This window comes from Martes martes, assembly GCF_963455335.1.
Source record: "Martes martes genome assembly, chromosome: 2".
Classification (NCBI taxonomy): domain Eukaryota; kingdom Metazoa; phylum Chordata; class Mammalia; order Carnivora; family Mustelidae; genus Martes; species Martes martes.
The window spans coordinates 139,358,852-139,376,508 of NC_137889.1; positions in this window are offsets into that span (position 1 = coordinate 139,358,852).

Below are 17,657 nucleotides of genomic sequence, written 5' to 3' on the forward strand. Positions count from 1 at the left end.
ACACACACACACAAACACACATGCCCGCCACCACCGGGCCCCACCTGCCCGCACACATATAAACACACGTGCACCTGCCACGCACCTGCCCTGCAACCACCAGGCCCCACCTGCCCCGTGCGCGCGCACACGTACACACGCATCTGCCCCGCACAGGGCCCACCTGCCCGCACACATATACACACACACATACTGCTGCAGACCCGCACACCCACACAACCATCCATCTACACACTGACCATACACACACGTTCACCAGGCCCCATCTGCTCCACACCTGCTGAGCCTTAACCGCCAGGCCGCACCTGCCTTACCCCCACATCCCAGGCATCCCGGGCGTGGTGTGTGACCCGCATCTGCCCCACACCTCGGAGCGCTTCCTGGCTGGGATCATTTTAATGTACCCGGACCACCGCGAGAAGACACTGCAGGTGCACAGCTGTTGGCCTTCGGGCTCTGGGCCCATGCGGGGTCGCAGGAGGCCGCAGCGGGGATCCCAGAGGGTTTCTCTGGGCAGACCTGGCCTTATGCTTGGATTCCTGGGGCTCAGAAGGAGGTGCACCCCTGGTTGGGAGGCCCCAGGGTGAGCCTCCTGATCCTGCAGAGAACACAACGGCCAGAAGTCAGCATCAAGTAGCCTCAGCAGGGACTTCCTGATCCCAGTGGTGGCCAGATGTGGCTGAAGCAGGGTCCCCGGTGCTCCCCTCCCCACCCGCCCCAAGCAACCTATGCTTCATTCCAGAAAGGCACCAGTGGGAGGGTCATGAGAGTTGCCCTGGGATGGGAGCTAGCCAGGCCCCTAGGGTGAGATGATGGGGAGATGGAAAAGGGACTGAGGCCAGCCCTGGCAGACCCTGATCCTGGGAGCTGGAGTGTTCTCAGGTGACAGTGAGCATAGGCAACATAACTGTCATCTCAGGTGAAAACACATTAGCACATGACACTGCGACACTGCGTAACTAGCACTGACCTACTGTACTGTTCACTGGGACATGGGGAACAATCCTGAAATCCTGTTATCAATCCTGCTATTGTTTTTTAAATTCTATAACTGAAGAGGAAGCTTGGGTGGATTCAATCAAAGGTAGTAGGGAACTGGATATCTATTTGCAAAACAAATGGTTTTAAACCTTATTTCGTACTCACCTACAAAAATACCTCTCAAATTGGATTAACTAGAACACGGGGGAAATGAAAAAAACAGGGTACAAGTGCACATTTAGCAAATGTCTCAGAGAACTTTCCAAAACACAGGCTCAAAATGAGTCACAGGGGACAGATCAAAACTCCAGACCTGGGTGCATGTCTTACCCACATCTCCCTCACTTCCTCAGGCTGTGGTCACGCATTTAGCAGAGTCCAGGACTAGAGCCTTCAACGTGGCCTGGACCAGCAGCTCCAGCTCCTCCTGTCCCGTGCTAAGACCCATGGTACCCCTCAATGCCTATCCCCTCCATCTCACTCTCACGCAGACCAGGGTCATAGGGCATGGCTTCTTACACGAGAGGGGCCCTAGAATGTAAAAACGATGCTGTCATCCCCTGCTCAAATCCTTTTGTGGCTTCTCATGAACTGAACAGGAAATCCAAGCTTCTTATCATAGAGAGCCCTGGGTCTGGGCCACCTAACCTTCTTCTAACCTCCCTTTCATCCTTCAGTTAGGAGTCCCTCCCTGCCTACTATGTTCCAGCCATATGGCCCTTCTTCCCCCTGACCACAGGACCTTTGCACATGCTATTTCTGCGGCCTTCCCCTGCTCTTCCCTCCTTACCCTCTTGCCTGGTATTGAAATTACCTTTCTGTCTGAACTTTCTCCCTGATGTACTGCCAGCTCCCTGGAGGCAGGGGTTTTTGCTCCCCTATCCCCATGTATTTGAGGTGGGACCCTGCTCAATGGAGATGTGAAAAGAAGTGGTGTGCTCTTCCAAACATGCGCATGCCATGCTGCATGCCTCCCCTGCCCTCAGGACTGGCCAAAGGCACCAAAGCCACCTCCAGGAGCCCGCCACCCTGATGCCTTCCACCCCCGGTCACCACTCCCTCCCCATCTTTGCACATGACCCTGAAGACCCTGAATTACCTTCAGAGAACTGGCCTGAACACAAGGACCTGAGGTGGGCAGATGAGAAGGCCCAAGGGAAGTTCATTCCTGCCCTGGGTGTCCCCAACACAGCCCACAGGGTGGACCCTGACACTTAGGACAGTACAGGCCCCACCCTGCCTGGCCCAGGAAACTGTCCCCTCCAGGTGAAGCTCCCCCTCCCCAGAAAACTCACCACCTGGAAGGACAGGATGGGAGGAACGCCACCCCTTTGCTCCTCACAAGAAGAGCTGGGGCTGGGTTTACAGCCAAAGTATGCCCTGGTTACTCAGCTCCACCTTCTGTTGAAGCAAACCCAAACACAGACTCCACTGTGACTGCAGAGGACAGCCCCGAGCCCAGGAAGGCTAGCCTGGGTTCCTCTTTGGGAAAGAGGCCAGGCCCACCCCACCAGTCCATGGAGATGTTGCCTGGCGGTCAGGCTACTTTCCTTAAGGAATTTCAGAATATTTCTTTTTTTTTTTTTTTAAGATTTTATTTATTTATTTATTTGACAGACAGAGATCACAAGGAGGCAGAGAGGCAGGCAGAGAGAGGGGGGAAGCAGGCTCCCCGCCGAGCAGAGAGCCCGACGCAGGGCTCAATCCCAGGACACCGAGATCATGATCTGAGCTGAAGGCAGAGGCTCAACCCACTGAGCCACCCAGGCGCTCCCAGAGTTCTGGTACCTTCCCTAACACCACTCTCTGCAGCTTCCCTGTGCAGGCCTTGTCAGTGTCTGACCATGGCTCCTATGTGGCCCCAGACCCCAACCCTCCATCCCCAGGGGCTTTCTTCAGTTGTTGTTACTAGATCTGCAGTGATTCCCACGCAGAAAAGAGGCAGCCCAGCTTTGTGCAGGCCCTGCCTGACTCTCTTCCCTCCATCTCCGCACCCACCCCTTCTGGGTGTGAGTGTTTGGGCCTGCCAGCCGGCTCCTGTGCCCAGGTCTGTCCTGGGCCTGCCCAGGGCAGGGACCCAGTCCCCATTGCCCTGCAATGGACGCAATTGTCCCCGGAGCTGCTGAGGAGTCCCCTCAGTGAGAAGCCGGTGCCCAGAGCTCTGGTCCAGTAGCACCAGCTTCAGCCCCTGGGGACGACCTGGAATTGAGGGAAACCACATCCACAAAGAGCCACTAACGTGTGGATGATTCTTCGTGGAGCTCCGTGTTCGCGGCCTTGCATTCCACATATTTGTGAGTCTCTTGTGGTCCCATGTGGAGGCAGAACCCCATTCAAAGCATCCACACAGGTTGCCACTGGGAAGATGGGAACATCTACTCCCCTTGTTGTCACTTCTCATTCTGGCACAGAGACTGGGGGCAGCCACGTTTCACCCAGGGCCTGGGGTGCAACCCAAGACTGTGTTCATTGGCCAATAAAGCCGGAGCATTAGCTCCTGTGTCCCTGGAAATTCTGAGGCGACAAAGCAGCTACAGTAAAAAACAATGGGAAAATGGAATCACCACGAACTGCACTGGAGACAGGAGTAAGCAAGTCCTGTGGCAGCCGGGGGCTCTGTCCGTGAAGCGTCTGCCTTTGGCCAAGGTCATGATCCCAGGGTCCTGAGATCAAGCCCTGCATTGGGCTCCTTCATCAGCGGCAAGCTTGCTTCTCCCTCTGCCTCTCCCCCTGCTTGTGTTCCCCTCTTTCTGGCAAATAAATTGATTAATTAATCTTTTAAAAAAGGAAAGAAGTGGAAAAATTCCTGCAGCATTTGTCCCACACAGACTGAGACTGTCCTGCACACTCCTAAGTCCTGTAAGCCTCGGTTGTCTGCCATGAGATGGGACAGGTATGAGGCTCCACCCGCACAGGCTCAGGGAGGGCCGTGGGGCTGGGAGGTCAACCTGCTGCTTTACTGGCCCAAGTCTGGCTTCCTCCATCAGCAAATGAGAACACAAGGTCACTATTGGCAGGCTTGCTAGGCTCAGTGAGACAAGTCACAGCAACTGAAGGTGGCCTCTTTCCCCAGCCTGCAGGGTTGAGGAAGGTGTGGAGGTCCTGGCCATAGCAAGCCCCTTGCTCCCAGCAACTCCCCTCGTTGGCACAATGCTGAAATCGGATTTTTCAGGGACAAAGTTCCCAAGACAAGTCACATCAGCTGAGTTCAGCAAAAACATGGAGCTTATGAGCCATTCACAGGGTTTTAGGTAAGAGAGGATGTTATAGGTTGAATTGTGTCCCCCTCAAATTCACAAGTTGGAGCCCCAGTATCTTAGAATGTGACCTTACTTAGAAATAGGGTCTTTGCACACAATCAGGTTAAAATGAGGTCATTTGGGCGGGCCCTACCTGAATGACTGGGACAGAGACACAGAGAATGTCATGTGTAGGTAGATGCATTGACAAGGCTCTGGAGATTGCCAGCAAAGCCCCAGGTGTGAGGGGAGAGGCAGGAACAGACTGTTCTCGGTGCCCTCAGATGGAAACACCTTGCCAACAGCTTGATCTCAGACTTCTGGCATCAAGAGCTGGGAGGCAGTCAGTTTCTGCTCTGATACCCTGTTATGATAGCGGTAGAAGACTGACACCGAGGGGAAAAGACCAGAACATGATCCCGGAAGGAAGGCAGACACAGCCTCCCATGTGTGGTGTCCCCTGTCCCTCCAGGGGGACAGGATCCTCCAGACCCTGTCCCTGCAGAATGTGCAAGTACAGGATGGAAACAGCTACCTTTCACACTACAGCTGAGCTCCCAAGGAAGTTGGGACTGTCATGGGCACCATGGAGGGCGGAGGCGTCAGAGATGTCTTGCACCCTCATGAGGGAGGAGAGAGGCCTGCGAGGCCCACACAAGGCAAGGGCTGGGCAGACAACCTCTCAGGGAGGGCATGAGCAGGAGAGCTTGCCCAGAGGAATGCCTGGCCAGCTTGGACACATCTCTGTGGAGAGCCCATAACCAGGGCCTGCAGCCTCACAGAGTGTGGGTCCTGAATTCTAGAACAGTCACAGTCCAGGCCGCTTTATCCCTGCAACAGATAAACTAGCATACAAACCTGGGCCCAGGACAGAAGAAGTATAATTGGTGTGGGGGAGAAGCTCTTGGTCCAGCCCCATATGATTCCTACCAATAAAAGATGAACTCACAATCAGAAAGTACAAAACTCACCAAGAAAGAGCCAGCGGGCGGGGGGCAGGGGGAAAGGGGATGGAGAGCAGACATGCAAACAGGAGGACCCCCAGCAAAGAACATGGGATAACATGGGATAAGAGCATGTGAATTCCCACAGTGAACACGATGAACACAGTGAAAGGACTGGAGGAACGAGAGGAGAGGTGAATGAATAGGGATGAGGTTCCAAGGGAGGGGGAGAATGGGCAGATTTGGGGTGTTTGGACAAGGCAGCCATAGTTACTAAAATGACTCAGTACCTGGGTTCAAAGGCGGTTTGGATGCAGCCAATCGCCACGCTTGCCAGAGAGGCTCGCAACGCCCAGGATGCGAATGAAACCAAGAATATGAAAGACATGAAATTTAAGAGGAAAAAACCCCTCAGATTGCCTCAAAAGCAGTTATTATGACAGCAGACTTATCAGCAATGATGATAAAAATCTAACAATAATTGTGTATCTGTGTTTTCAAAGTTTCAAGATGAAAACTATTAATTTGGGATTTTACACGTAGCATTAATTTCTATTGTGGTGTAAAATTTACCACAAGGTGTGTCTTAGCTGGGTCCTCTTCCTGATGGGTTTCCACTCAGCTGCAGTCCTGGCACTGGCCGGGGACTGTGGCCTCATCTGAAGGCATGGCTGGGGACGCCCGCTTCCAGACTCGCCCCGTGGTCTCAGTCCCCCTGGCTCTCAGGCAGACGCACCTCACCTCCAGGCCTCCTGCACCTCTCCCAGATGGCATATGGCCAGGACGGCAATGGGGAGTCTGCTAGCAGGACAGAAGGTGCAGTCATTGCTAACCTGATGGTGGTAGCCGTCGCTCTAGCTCCCAGGACGGACAGGCAGTGTGCCCAAGTGCACAATCAGACTGCCATCCAGCGAGGGCTGAAACAAAGTCACCTGCACACATACACGATTCAGAGCTGACTCCCCCCCCCCCCCATCCACGTGGAAGGCTCTCCTGGAGCTTCAGGGGGAGCTGAGTGGGATGGAGGGAGAGGTTTGTAGCACAAAGCAACTGAGACTATGAACAGTGCCCCAACCATGGACGAACAGAGCAGTGGAGCTGAAGGGACGATGCTGAGCCAGCCCAGCTCTACCAGGCCCTCACGTCATTCAGGAGGAGGCTGGCCCTGCATCATCCGTCCCTGCTCCTAAGTCAAGGACTGGGTTTAAAAAGGGAAGTCAGCTGCTACCAGGACACAGAGAGCTTCCAAGTCTGCAGGGGATCTCGCAGGGGTCAGGAAAGGGGATAACAAGGCAAAGATGAAGTCTGGTAAAGGGAAAACACAAAATGGGGGAAAACTCAATCAGGACTCTGATTACAATGAAGTTCAATGGATTAAACTAGCCGGTTTTTAAAAAATCACTAATCGACTTGGGTGGAGAACAGGAAATGTAGCTGTGTCCTCATTTGCAGGACGCAGCTGAAGCAATAAGGAAAGAGAGGCGAGACGTAGCTGGTCACCAGCAGAGAGCTGTGATGACATTCTTGATGCAGATAAAAGGCGGGGGAAGAGGAACAGCGTGGGCGGGAGGAGGGGGCCGCCGCCAATCTCGAAGAGGTTTGCTGGGGAGACTAAATCACACTGAACTTGTATGTGCCAAACACGTGGCCTGAAAACCTGTAAGGCAGATGTTGGCAGAAGTCCAAGAACAAATGATGGGCTGTGCAGTCAGAAGGCAGTTGAGATGCACATCTCTCAGGACAGACAAGGCAGACCTTGAATTCATAAGGTCACAAAAACTCGAGGAACCCAGTTACAAGTGAGACTCAGTAGACGTAAAACCCTGCACACAGAATTGAAGAATTCCCCATTTTCAAGCACACGTGAGATGTTTACCAGCAAGGGACACACTGCACAGCCACCAAACCAAATCTAAACAAAATATCTGAGAATCTATGTTATTTTGATCATGTTCTCTGACCACATGCAGTGACAACAGGACAAACAATCACCAAACATTAGGAACTGTAAAACGGTAAAATAATATTTGACTAATGGTTCAAGGAATGCATCAGAAGGGGACCCGAAAACAGGTAGAACCCAACAACAAACAAACACCACGTGCAAAACTTCTGAGGGTGTAGCCAAGCTGGACCTTGGGAAGGAATTTCTATCCTGAAAGTTCACGCATAAGTGAGCAGGAAAGGTGGAAAAGCAGCTGTCTCATTAGAGATGCGAAGAAAACGATGAAGACTAAAGAAGTGATTTGTGGGATCAAAAACTGGAAAGAAAAGCAAACATTAGGCAGAATGGACAAAACTCCAAACTGGCTCTTTGGGGTAAGAAGCCTCTAAGATGGCCTCCAGTGACCCCACCTCCTGGTGCTCACTCGCAGCCAAGTCCCTGCCCGAGCCAGGGCGAGGCTGGCCAACCATTCCAGGGAATAGGATACAGCAGAAGCGATGGGACATCCCCTCCAAGACTAGACCACAAGAAGTTTGTGGCTTCTGTGCTCCCCAGATCCCCCGCTCTGGAGAAAGCAGCTGCCACGGGAAGAACGGATGCCTCCAGCTGAAGGCCACAGGAGTGAACTTGGAAGTGGATCCTCCCAGCTGAGCCCGCCAATGGCTGCAGCCCCAGCCAAGGCCTTGCAGCCTGTCAGACCCCGAGAGAGAGCCACCAAATTTGGCCACACCTGGTTCCTAACACACAGAAACTGTGAGAGAATCCATGTTTGCTGTTTTCGGCCACTAAATTCTGATGCCATGTGTTGCCCAGCAATAGGTTGGTCAACATAAACTAGAAGGGTCACAATGAGGCAAGACAGAAGAAGAAAGGAGGAAAGAGCACATCCCTGAACAGTATTAAGAACGAACAAGGACACACAGCCACAGAAAGAACAGAGACCTGAAAATCAAAAGGAAAGATTATAACCAATTTTTGTCAATAAATTCAAAGCTTAAATAAGATAAACAGTATTCTATAAAAAATTGAACATAACAAAATCACTCGAGGAAAAAATACAATACAATACCCCAACAGCTCGATAACCATAAAGAAAATGAGTTGGTGGTTTATAGAAGTACCCCACCCAAAGAAACAGATGCAGATGGTCTAAAGAAAAATTCTATCAAGCATTTAAATAGGCCAAAAAAAAAAACAAAACAAAAACCATCCCCAGGTGCCTGGGTGGCTCAGTCGTTAAGTGTCTGCCTTTGGCTCAGGTCATGGTCCCAGGGTCATGGGATCAAGGCCCAAATCAGGCTCCCTGCTCGGTGGGAAGCCCGTTTCTCCCTCTCCCACTCCCCCTGCTTTTTTTTCCCTCTCTAACTGTCTCTGTCTCTGTCAAATAAATAAATAAAATCTTTAAAACAAAAATAAAGAATAGGCCATCCAAATCTTACACAAAGTGTTTTAGGTTATTAAGAAGTTGGGAAGCTACCCAAGTAATCTTGAGAGATGAAAACCAGATAGGGTTAAAATGAAATTTAAAATAAGATGTAGACTAATAATATGTAGAAACAGAAATACAAATTTATAAAATGACATATGAACAAATGGAATCTATCAACATGCACAAAAATAATAATTATGCCAAATCAGGTTTATTCCAGGATTGGAAGAAGGAAGGACTTATCATTAGAAAATAAATGAACATTTAACACATTAACAAATCAACGGAACTTTTCTACTGAATCATCACAACACATACAAGAAAAACTGATAAAATCTAGCGCAAACTACTCTCTCATTGAGGTAAAACTGACATAACATCAAATTTAACCCTTTTAAAGTGTATAATTCAGTGGCTTCCAGTGTATGTTCACAGTGTCATCCAACCAACACCACTAAATAATTCTAGACAATTTCATCACCCCAAAAAGAACCCCATACCCATTTAGCTGCCACTCCCCATTTTCCCTCCCCTCAGACCCTGACAACCATTAATTTGCTTTCTGTCTCCGTGAACTTGTCTATACTGGATATTTCATATAAATTAAATCATACAACTCATAGCTTTTTGTGTCTGATTTCTTTCACTTGATACAATGTTTCAAGCATGTATCAGTGCATCATTTTTATGGCTGAACAAAATACCATTATATAGATATACATTTTGTTAGTCCATTCATCAGCTGATTGACATGTAAACACTCTTTTGGTTGACTGTTGATTGGAGAGTCTAATCAATTTATATTTAGTGTAATTATTGATACGGAAGGACTTCTGCCATTTTGCTACTTGTTTTCTATTTGTCTTACATCTTTTTTATTTTACCTGGATTCCTCCATTTCTGCATCTTTTGGCTAGGTAGATATCTTCTGGTGTAACATTTTGATTTTCTTCTCATTTCTTTAACTCTCTGTATATTTGTTATTAGGGCCTGCCATGTGGCTTACAAGTAACATCTTAATTTATGATGATCTAGTCTGAATAAATACAAACTTAGTTTCCATAGTATACAAACTTTGCTCCTACATAGTTTCATTCTCCCATGTTGCTTTTGTTGCAAATCACATTTTTATACATTGCATGCCCATTGACAGGATTTATAATTATTGTTTTACGTAACTGTCTTTTAAAGCAACAGGAAATGAAAGAGGATTTAGAAACCAAAAGCACAATAATACTGGCTTTCATGTTTATTGTTGTTCTATATTTCTTCATATGGATTTGAGTTGCCATCTAGTGTCCTTTCATTTCAACCTGAAAGGATTCTCTTTAGCATTCTTGCATGGCAGGTCTCCTAGTGACAGATTCTCTCAATTTTTGTTTATCTGAGGATGTCTTAATTTCTACTTAAATTTGGAAGGATAGTTTTGCTGGGTACTGAATTCTTGGTTGGCATTTCTTTGTTCAGTGTTTTCCAAGCATCACACCAATGCTTTCTGGTGCCCATGATCTCCAATGAGAAATCAGCTTGTCATTCTTAGAGAAGACGCCTTATAGATGTTCACAGTGTATTTGGTTTCCAGCAGTTTGATTATCACATGTCTTGGTGTGGATCCGTTGGAGGAGTTTTCAAACTTGGACTTTGTTAAGCTTCTTGGCTGAGTACATTCATGGTATTCATCAAATTTGGGAAGGTTTGGTTCATTATTTCTTCAAATATTCTTTCTTCCCTGTTCCCTCCTCCTAATATGCATATGTTGGTTCACCTGGTGGTATTCCGTAAGTCTCTTAGGTTGGCTTATTTTTCTTTCTTCTTTTTTTCTTCTCAGACTTTCTAATGGCTGTTGACCTATATTCGAGTTCACTGAGTCCTTCTTATGTCCACTCAAATCTCCTGTTGAAACACCTCAACTGAATTTTTTCTTTTCAGTTATTGTACTTTTCAACTTGAGAATTCCCATTTGGTTCCTTTTAATAATTTCTATATTTTCAGTGACATTCTCCATTTCATTAGACAATGTTTCCATGGTTTCCTTTGGTTATTTCTACGTGGTTTCTTTAGCTCTTTGAGCATGTTTAATTAGTTTATTTAAGGCTCTTGTATGATTAATCTAGTATCTAGGCTTTTTCAGGGACAGTTTCTAGATACTTCTTTTTGTTCTGTGTGTGGACCATATGCTCTCATTTATTTGTATGCCTCATAACCTTTATTGTTGTTGAAAACTGCAAATTCTACACATTATAGTGTGGCATCCTTGGAAATCAGATTCTCCTTCTTCCTCACGATTTGTTATCACTTCTCAGGGTTGCTGTTGTTTAATGACTTTTCTGAACTAATTTTGTGAGGTCTGCATTATTTGTCATGTGGCCACTGATGTTTTTGTTGAGCTAACTTAGTGGTCAGTTAGTGATTTTACAAAGACTTCTTTAAAAGTCTAGAACAGCAATACCTTCCCAGACCACAAAAGCTCCCAGTCTTTGCAGATGGCCATGTATATGGATTGGGGCACACTTTTGACACTCATCCAAGCAGTTTAATACTCTGCCTCCTCCCTCACTGCAATTTGCATGGAGCCTGAAGGCCACCCAGGGATGACAGATGAGGCCACTTGGGCTGTCCTCTGCCCAGGGAATGTGCATGCAGCTTAGACCCACAGAAACTCCCAGCCTAGCCTCTCCTGCCAAGCCTTTCAATGTGTCTGTTGTTTGCCCCCCAGCCATCAGCAGCTAATAAATACATGTGCCTTTAAAAGTTTTAACAGGAATCATCCCTCCCCCCATAGCTACTTCTCCGTCCTGGAGACTTCCTAGTTGAGTGAAAAAGAGGCAAGACTTTTTTGCAAGAGTGCTTCAGGGAGCGCCCAGAAGATCAGAACAAAGAGTGACAGTTCTTACTGCCCCTCTGGCTCCAGGCACCCACACCTGGTTTTCATGGCTGCCAACCAAGCACGGCACAAGGGGCAGGCCAAGGGCAGGCACAAATGCCCAGAGCCCTCAGACCATGACTGAACTGCTTTTTCTCAATCAAGCATTAACCTGTTGGTATAAATCTTTGGTCATTTTCCAGAGTTTCAATAAAGTTGAATCTGATATAATTTTTTTGCCAGTTTACTTGCTGGTTTCTGAAGTTTCTTACTCCACCCTTTTCATGGGCATCACTGCCTAAAAAGCATTTTTGATGAAACCCTGTCAGAAAACTGTAAGTTGAAGGAGAATTCCTTGAGTTGATACAGAATATCAGCCAAAAGTGGGCAGTGAGCATCATAAAGAAGGGCATGATGGTGGTCACGTAATGCAGGGTACTTAAAATGACTGAAATGGTCACCTTATGCTGTATTTTACTATTCGTAACATTCTGTATCCAGTAGCCATTTAAAAAAAAAAAAACGCGAAGCGTCCTAAGCCCTTACTGTTGGGAACAACAATGCGCCTGCCTTACCACAACCCTGTGCTGGGTTTTTGTGCCCCAGTAGCCCAAGTACCCTTAAAGCTGACTGGAGGGCATATGGAAACCTACACAGAAAATCAGGGGTCTGCAGACTAATATTAGCACCAATAAAACATCTTTAAACATAAAATATAAGACAATAGAAACAGTTAGAAAAAGGAATCCTTTGACAAGAGATACAGCAGCCGGGACCTGTAGAGCGACCTGTGTCTGGTCTGCTCCCCTTTCTGTTGCACCGAGGAGCACATGTCCGGACCCCCTGCACTGGGGTCAGCCCCAGAGATCAGCCCAGGCCAGAGAACTGGCGGGAGGCACGTGTTAGTCCTGAGCCAAAATCTTCCAGCGCTCTCTTCTGCCAGGTCAGCCATCGGACCACTAACTGTGGCTGTGCTGCCTTGTGTCCCCACCTCCTGTCCCCGTGCTCATGGACTGTGGGGGGTTCCCTCTGAGCCCGAGGGGGAACTTGCAATATGTTTTAGCCGGTAGAACGTGCAACTGTGATGCAATGTCACTTCCATGATCATCACTGTGATGAGATTTTAGTGCCCACATGGCGAAGCGACACCCCCCTTGCTGGCCTGGGGAAGATCCATGGGGCGAGTCGCTAAGGGTGACCTCCAGCTGGTAGTCAGAAACTGAGGCCCTCAGTGCCGCCCCCTGCAAGAAGCAGAACGCAGCCATGGCCATTGAGCTCGGAGGTGGGTCCTTTCTGGGCTGGCCTCAGAGGAGAGGGGGCCGGGTTGATTCCTGACCCATCAGGAATCACGTGTTAAAGTGTGTGTTGTTTTAAGTCACTGAGTCTGTGGCAATGTGGTCACACAGCCGCGGCCACCTGCTGTGGTGATGGAGGGGGGTGCTGGCCACAGTGCCCCACAGTATAAGGAAAGTCAGGCTTTGGTTTGGAGTCATTGCTGTCTGGGGCCTTGGTGACCACACAGAACCTGACCTGATGATTATCATTCATCTTTGGAAAATGACCTTCAGCCCACGAGCAATGTGTGAGGTCAGTGAGGGGGTAGGGGAAGCAGGGGGCAGTTCCTGCAACCCACGGGGGAGCTGCCAGACAGAGCAGAGGCTCGGGCCTTCATCGGAGGATGAGGAACAGCCAGCACGAGGGGACCCGGCAGGACCACCTCACCTCCTGCCTGCCAGAGGTCCTCTGGGGCCACGGGCAGGTGGGAAAGGGGAGAAAGGGGGACATCTGGTGCACCTCCTCATTTGATGTCAGGGCTTGACCCACGAAGGATCACTCAAGTCCAGGGCAAATAGCCCAGCACCAAAAAGAAAATGGATGGAAGCCAGAGCCAAGCCCCAAGGGCTGAAGACCCAATTGGCCACTCACTTCCCCAACCTCTCCTGCCTCCTCCCTACTCCCCCTGTGGCAGGAGTTTGGGGTGTGAGAGCTCCCCAGCACCTGCCTCTGGAAACATAATCTAGCCAACTTCCCTCCAGCTCGGCCTGCAGGGTGGGGGTCAAAGTGCAGCAAACCCCTGGTGTCGGACGAACCACGGAGAGAGAACCATCCCAATGGCAACAATTTACTCCCTCCGCCAGGCGACAAATCAAAGCAGCTCAGCAGAGACATTTTGGGGAATCTCTGAAAGGAAAACTGCACTGGCAGGAAATGGGGCCACGGCCGCCGGACATGGGAAGGCTCCCCTTCTCAGAGCTGCCGGAGTCTGGGTGCTCAGGTGCTCAGCCTTTCCTGGGGCGCCCCCCAAAAGTCCTCTCCCCACTGCATGCACCCAAAAATCCCTCAGACCCGCAAGAAAGCAGAGTACACCCCGGGCCTGGATCTGAGGCCCCAGCCGGCGCAGGGTCTCCAGGGCCTGGGAGTCATGAAGGACAGAGTGTGGTACAAACCAGGCTCCAGGTCAGAGCCCGAGCCTAAGAGCCACAGAGTCGTGGCTGCTGGCAGAGTGTAGATGCCACGGAAGCGGGCAGATAAGACGGAGCATAGCCTGCAAGGACAAGGAGGGTACTTACTCGCAGAAACCTGGAGAACCCCAGAACCAGTCTGCACTGGGAGACTTGCCTAACTCCCAGAACCAGTGAATGCGACCTTGTTGGTGTTGGAGTGAACCCAAATCTGGCATGGAGGAGGGACATTCTGGCACACAGAGAGAGAGAGGAGGGATGGCTGAGCCCAGGGCCACCGTGCACCTTCCATGACTCCAGCAGCTGCAAGAGGCTAGGAGAACCGTCCCCAGGAGCCTGGGTGGGAGCAGTGCCCTGGACACCTGAACGTCAGACTTCTGGCCTCCAGAACTGAGAGGGTAAGTTTCTGGGGTTTGAAGCTGGCCCAGGGCTGCTGCTTGGCTGCAGCAGTCACAGGGAGCAAATACGGACTGTGACCGCTCACTGGCCATCAGAACCTTCTTCTCAGGAGTAAGGAGCTCTCACGATGCAAACGCCCAGATGCCTGCCTTCTGTCCTTCCTAGTTCACTCATCCCTGCTGCTTCTATTCAAATTATGGGAAAGTAATTTAACATGCCCACCGCTCAGCTCTTCACCCCTCCGCCTCCCCCAGCGCCGCTCTCTCCCTGAGTGGGTGCCTCAAGTGTTTTCCTATGGGATGGTCACCAGCTCAGCCGGGGACAGATGGGACAGTGAACACTCTCCTGCTTTTACAGTTTGTGCTCCTCTATATTTCTTGGGTTATTATCCTAAGATTGCACATTTTTATAAAAACAGTGCTGTTTTGGGCGCCTGGGTAGCTCAGTTGGTTAAGCATCCGCCTTCGGCTCTGGTCATGATCCCAGGGTCCTGGGATCAAGTCCGGATGGGGTCCCCTGCTCAGCGGGGAGTCAGCTTCTCCCTCTGACCTTCCCCGCTCTTGTGCTCCCTCTCTCTCTCAAATAAATAAAATCTTAAAAAAACAAAACAAAAACCACAATGCTATTTTAGCAGATCTGAAAAACTTGAGTGGGACTCCCAGAGGCTGTGGCTGTGGAGCATGGCCCGCAAGTGGGGCCATGTATTTTGTAACATTTCTTTGAGTCAAGAATCTTGAGAGAAAACCACTGTTACCTGGCGTTGTTGGTTTCCTAGGGTTTCCGTAACAAGCCAGATAGCAGGAATGGATTGTCTCACCATTACGAGTTGGGAGCCTGAGACCAAGCTGTCCGCAGGGCGGTGCTTCCCCTGGGGACCAGGTGCTCCTGGGCACATGGGCCTCTGACTTCTGCACCCGTCCCCACGTGGCCTCCCTCTCTTCCTGTGGCTCATCTTATAAGCACACGAGTTATGGTGCACTGAGGGCCTACCCTGCACCAGCAGGGCCCCGTCTTAACCGATTACACCTGCCATGACCCTATCTGATTCCGGTCACTGTTTGAGATCCTGGGAGTTACAGTGTTGACGTGACTTATTGTGGGACACAATCCAATCCCCGGCACCGGGTCCAGGGTCGGATATGCCCAATAGCCCGCTTGCTTCCACAGCTCGCCAGTCTCCCTCCAGAGCTCTCCATCAGAGCTGGTGGAGAGGGCCAGAGGCCCCCAGGGGCAGGCACTGACTGGGCCCCTCTGGTCATGAGAGGGGCTACATCACCACCATGAGGCTCCTTCTGCATGAGACGCCACCGATGTTTGCTCACAGGCCCCTTCTGTGCTGGTATCATTTAAAATCATTACTATGGGGGCGCCTGGGTGGCTCAGCGGGTTAAGCCTCTGCCTTCGGCTCAGGTCATGATCCCAGGGTCCTGGGATCGAGCCCCACATCAGGCTCTCTGTTCAGCAGGGAGCCTGCTTCCCCTCTCTCTCAGCCTGCCTCTTTGTCTACTTGTGATCTCTGTCTGTCAAATAAATAAAATCTAAAAAAATAAAAAATAAAATAAAATTATTACTATGAAAATCAAAATCATTACCATTAAAGTTACAGATGTTTGTTTTAAAAACCTTCCAAGTCGCTACCATGGCCTTAAACTTGAGGGATTTCTTTGCTCTCCACGGCTTTGCACGGACTCAGTTTTCTTTCTGCGTGCACGCTTTCACAATCTTTTCAGAGAATGAGTATGAACTCCCAGAATCTGGGCATGCGGGGAACCGCTTGTCTCTGGTCTTGAAGGATCGTTTGGCACAACTACTCTTCACCTGTGGGCCGTGGAACTCTGACATCCAGCTTTTTCAGTTGAATATGTAGGAACAATTTACTCATTAAAAAATATTTTGGGGGTGCCTGGGTGGCTCAGTCGGTTAAGTGCCTGACTCTTGATTTCAGGGTCATGTGCTTGAGCCCTGCTTTGGGCCCCAGCACCTAAACAAAATGTGTATTTTTGGCGGCTGCCATACAGATCTCATGCAGCCACGAACAGGACAGGCAGAGCCCTCCTCACGGACCTGACACACCACGGGCATGGGGGAGCCACACTAGCTACCATGCAGTGCCAGGAGGTGACAGCTGCCACAGAGAAAGACGTGGGGGAGATACCAGGAGCAGACCCAGATGACACAGGAAGGGTGCTCCAAGGAGAGTCCTGAATGGCAGGAACAGTGGGCCTGCACAAATGGCTAGAGCCCAGGGGATGGCTCTCGGCACCCTGTTGTCAGTGCAATCTGTCCCTGCTCCTGCTGCTCTATTTCCGTTTGTCCTGCACACTCAGGGGTCCTTTCTCCCCCAGGACAACGGTGGGGTGGGGAGGGGTGCAGCCAGCCCTGGCCTCACCATGGAGCCCGTGTCCTCATGTCCTGTCCAGATGACCTCCTCAGAGCTCTCCGTCCTCATGCCACCAGGAGTTCCTTGAAACAGTCACCTCCCATTTCTGCTCCCACCCCCAGCTCTGAGATCTGCTCAGATGATTTCCCACTTTCTTTTCCAAGTGATTATCAGGCATTTCTGGCAGCACATGTACACCTATGTTCTTGAAGGTCCCATGCAGATTTCCTAGGAGGCTGGGGAGCACAGGCCCCCAAGCTTGGGGCTGGGAGCCCACAAACCTGTGCTCACCAGCCGGGTGCTGGAGGCCAGGGGCCCGTCTCTGCACCTGCCGGTCCTCACCTGGGGTTCAAGCCTGGGAGGGCATGGTGCCCTCTGTACTGGTCGCTGGAGCCTAAGAGGATTGACGAGAAATGTGGACCATGCCCTGCATCCCCCATGTGTTCTGAGAGCAGGGTTAGTACGATGTCCCTTTCCCTGGGGTGACTGGGGGGCTGAAATCAATTGATGGCAAGTGGAGAATATGACAACCTCTTCCCCCCAGATTCCTGGCAGACTGAGGGAGATTGATGGGGAGGAGATGGGCTGTGAATCGAGCTTCTGGGACTCTGAGATCCCGAGATGCCTTCAAGAGAACGCTTGGGCAGAAGCAGTTGAGCTCATGGATGTCCGCCCACATGGGGCTGGCCGGCGGAACCAGGTGGGTGTGCTGTCCCCTGGGAGCTCATGATGGAAAGTGCAGATTACCTCCTGGAGTTGCCAGGCGGAAGAGGACAAGAGGACAGGGATACTTGTCAGCTCCTTACTCACAGATGGTCGGCAAGGAAGGTGGCGAACTCCCTGACCAGCTCCTCCTGGAGCTGGTGGGAGGGTGAGAAGTGTAGGTTGTGACAGCACCCTGCTGGAGGTCTGGACTTGGGACTGTGGGCTGGGAGGTGAGGGGTTGAGGGAAATGGGCATGATGACCATGCGTCTTCCCACGTGGCCAGGGAGCAACAGTGGCAGAGTGGAGGAA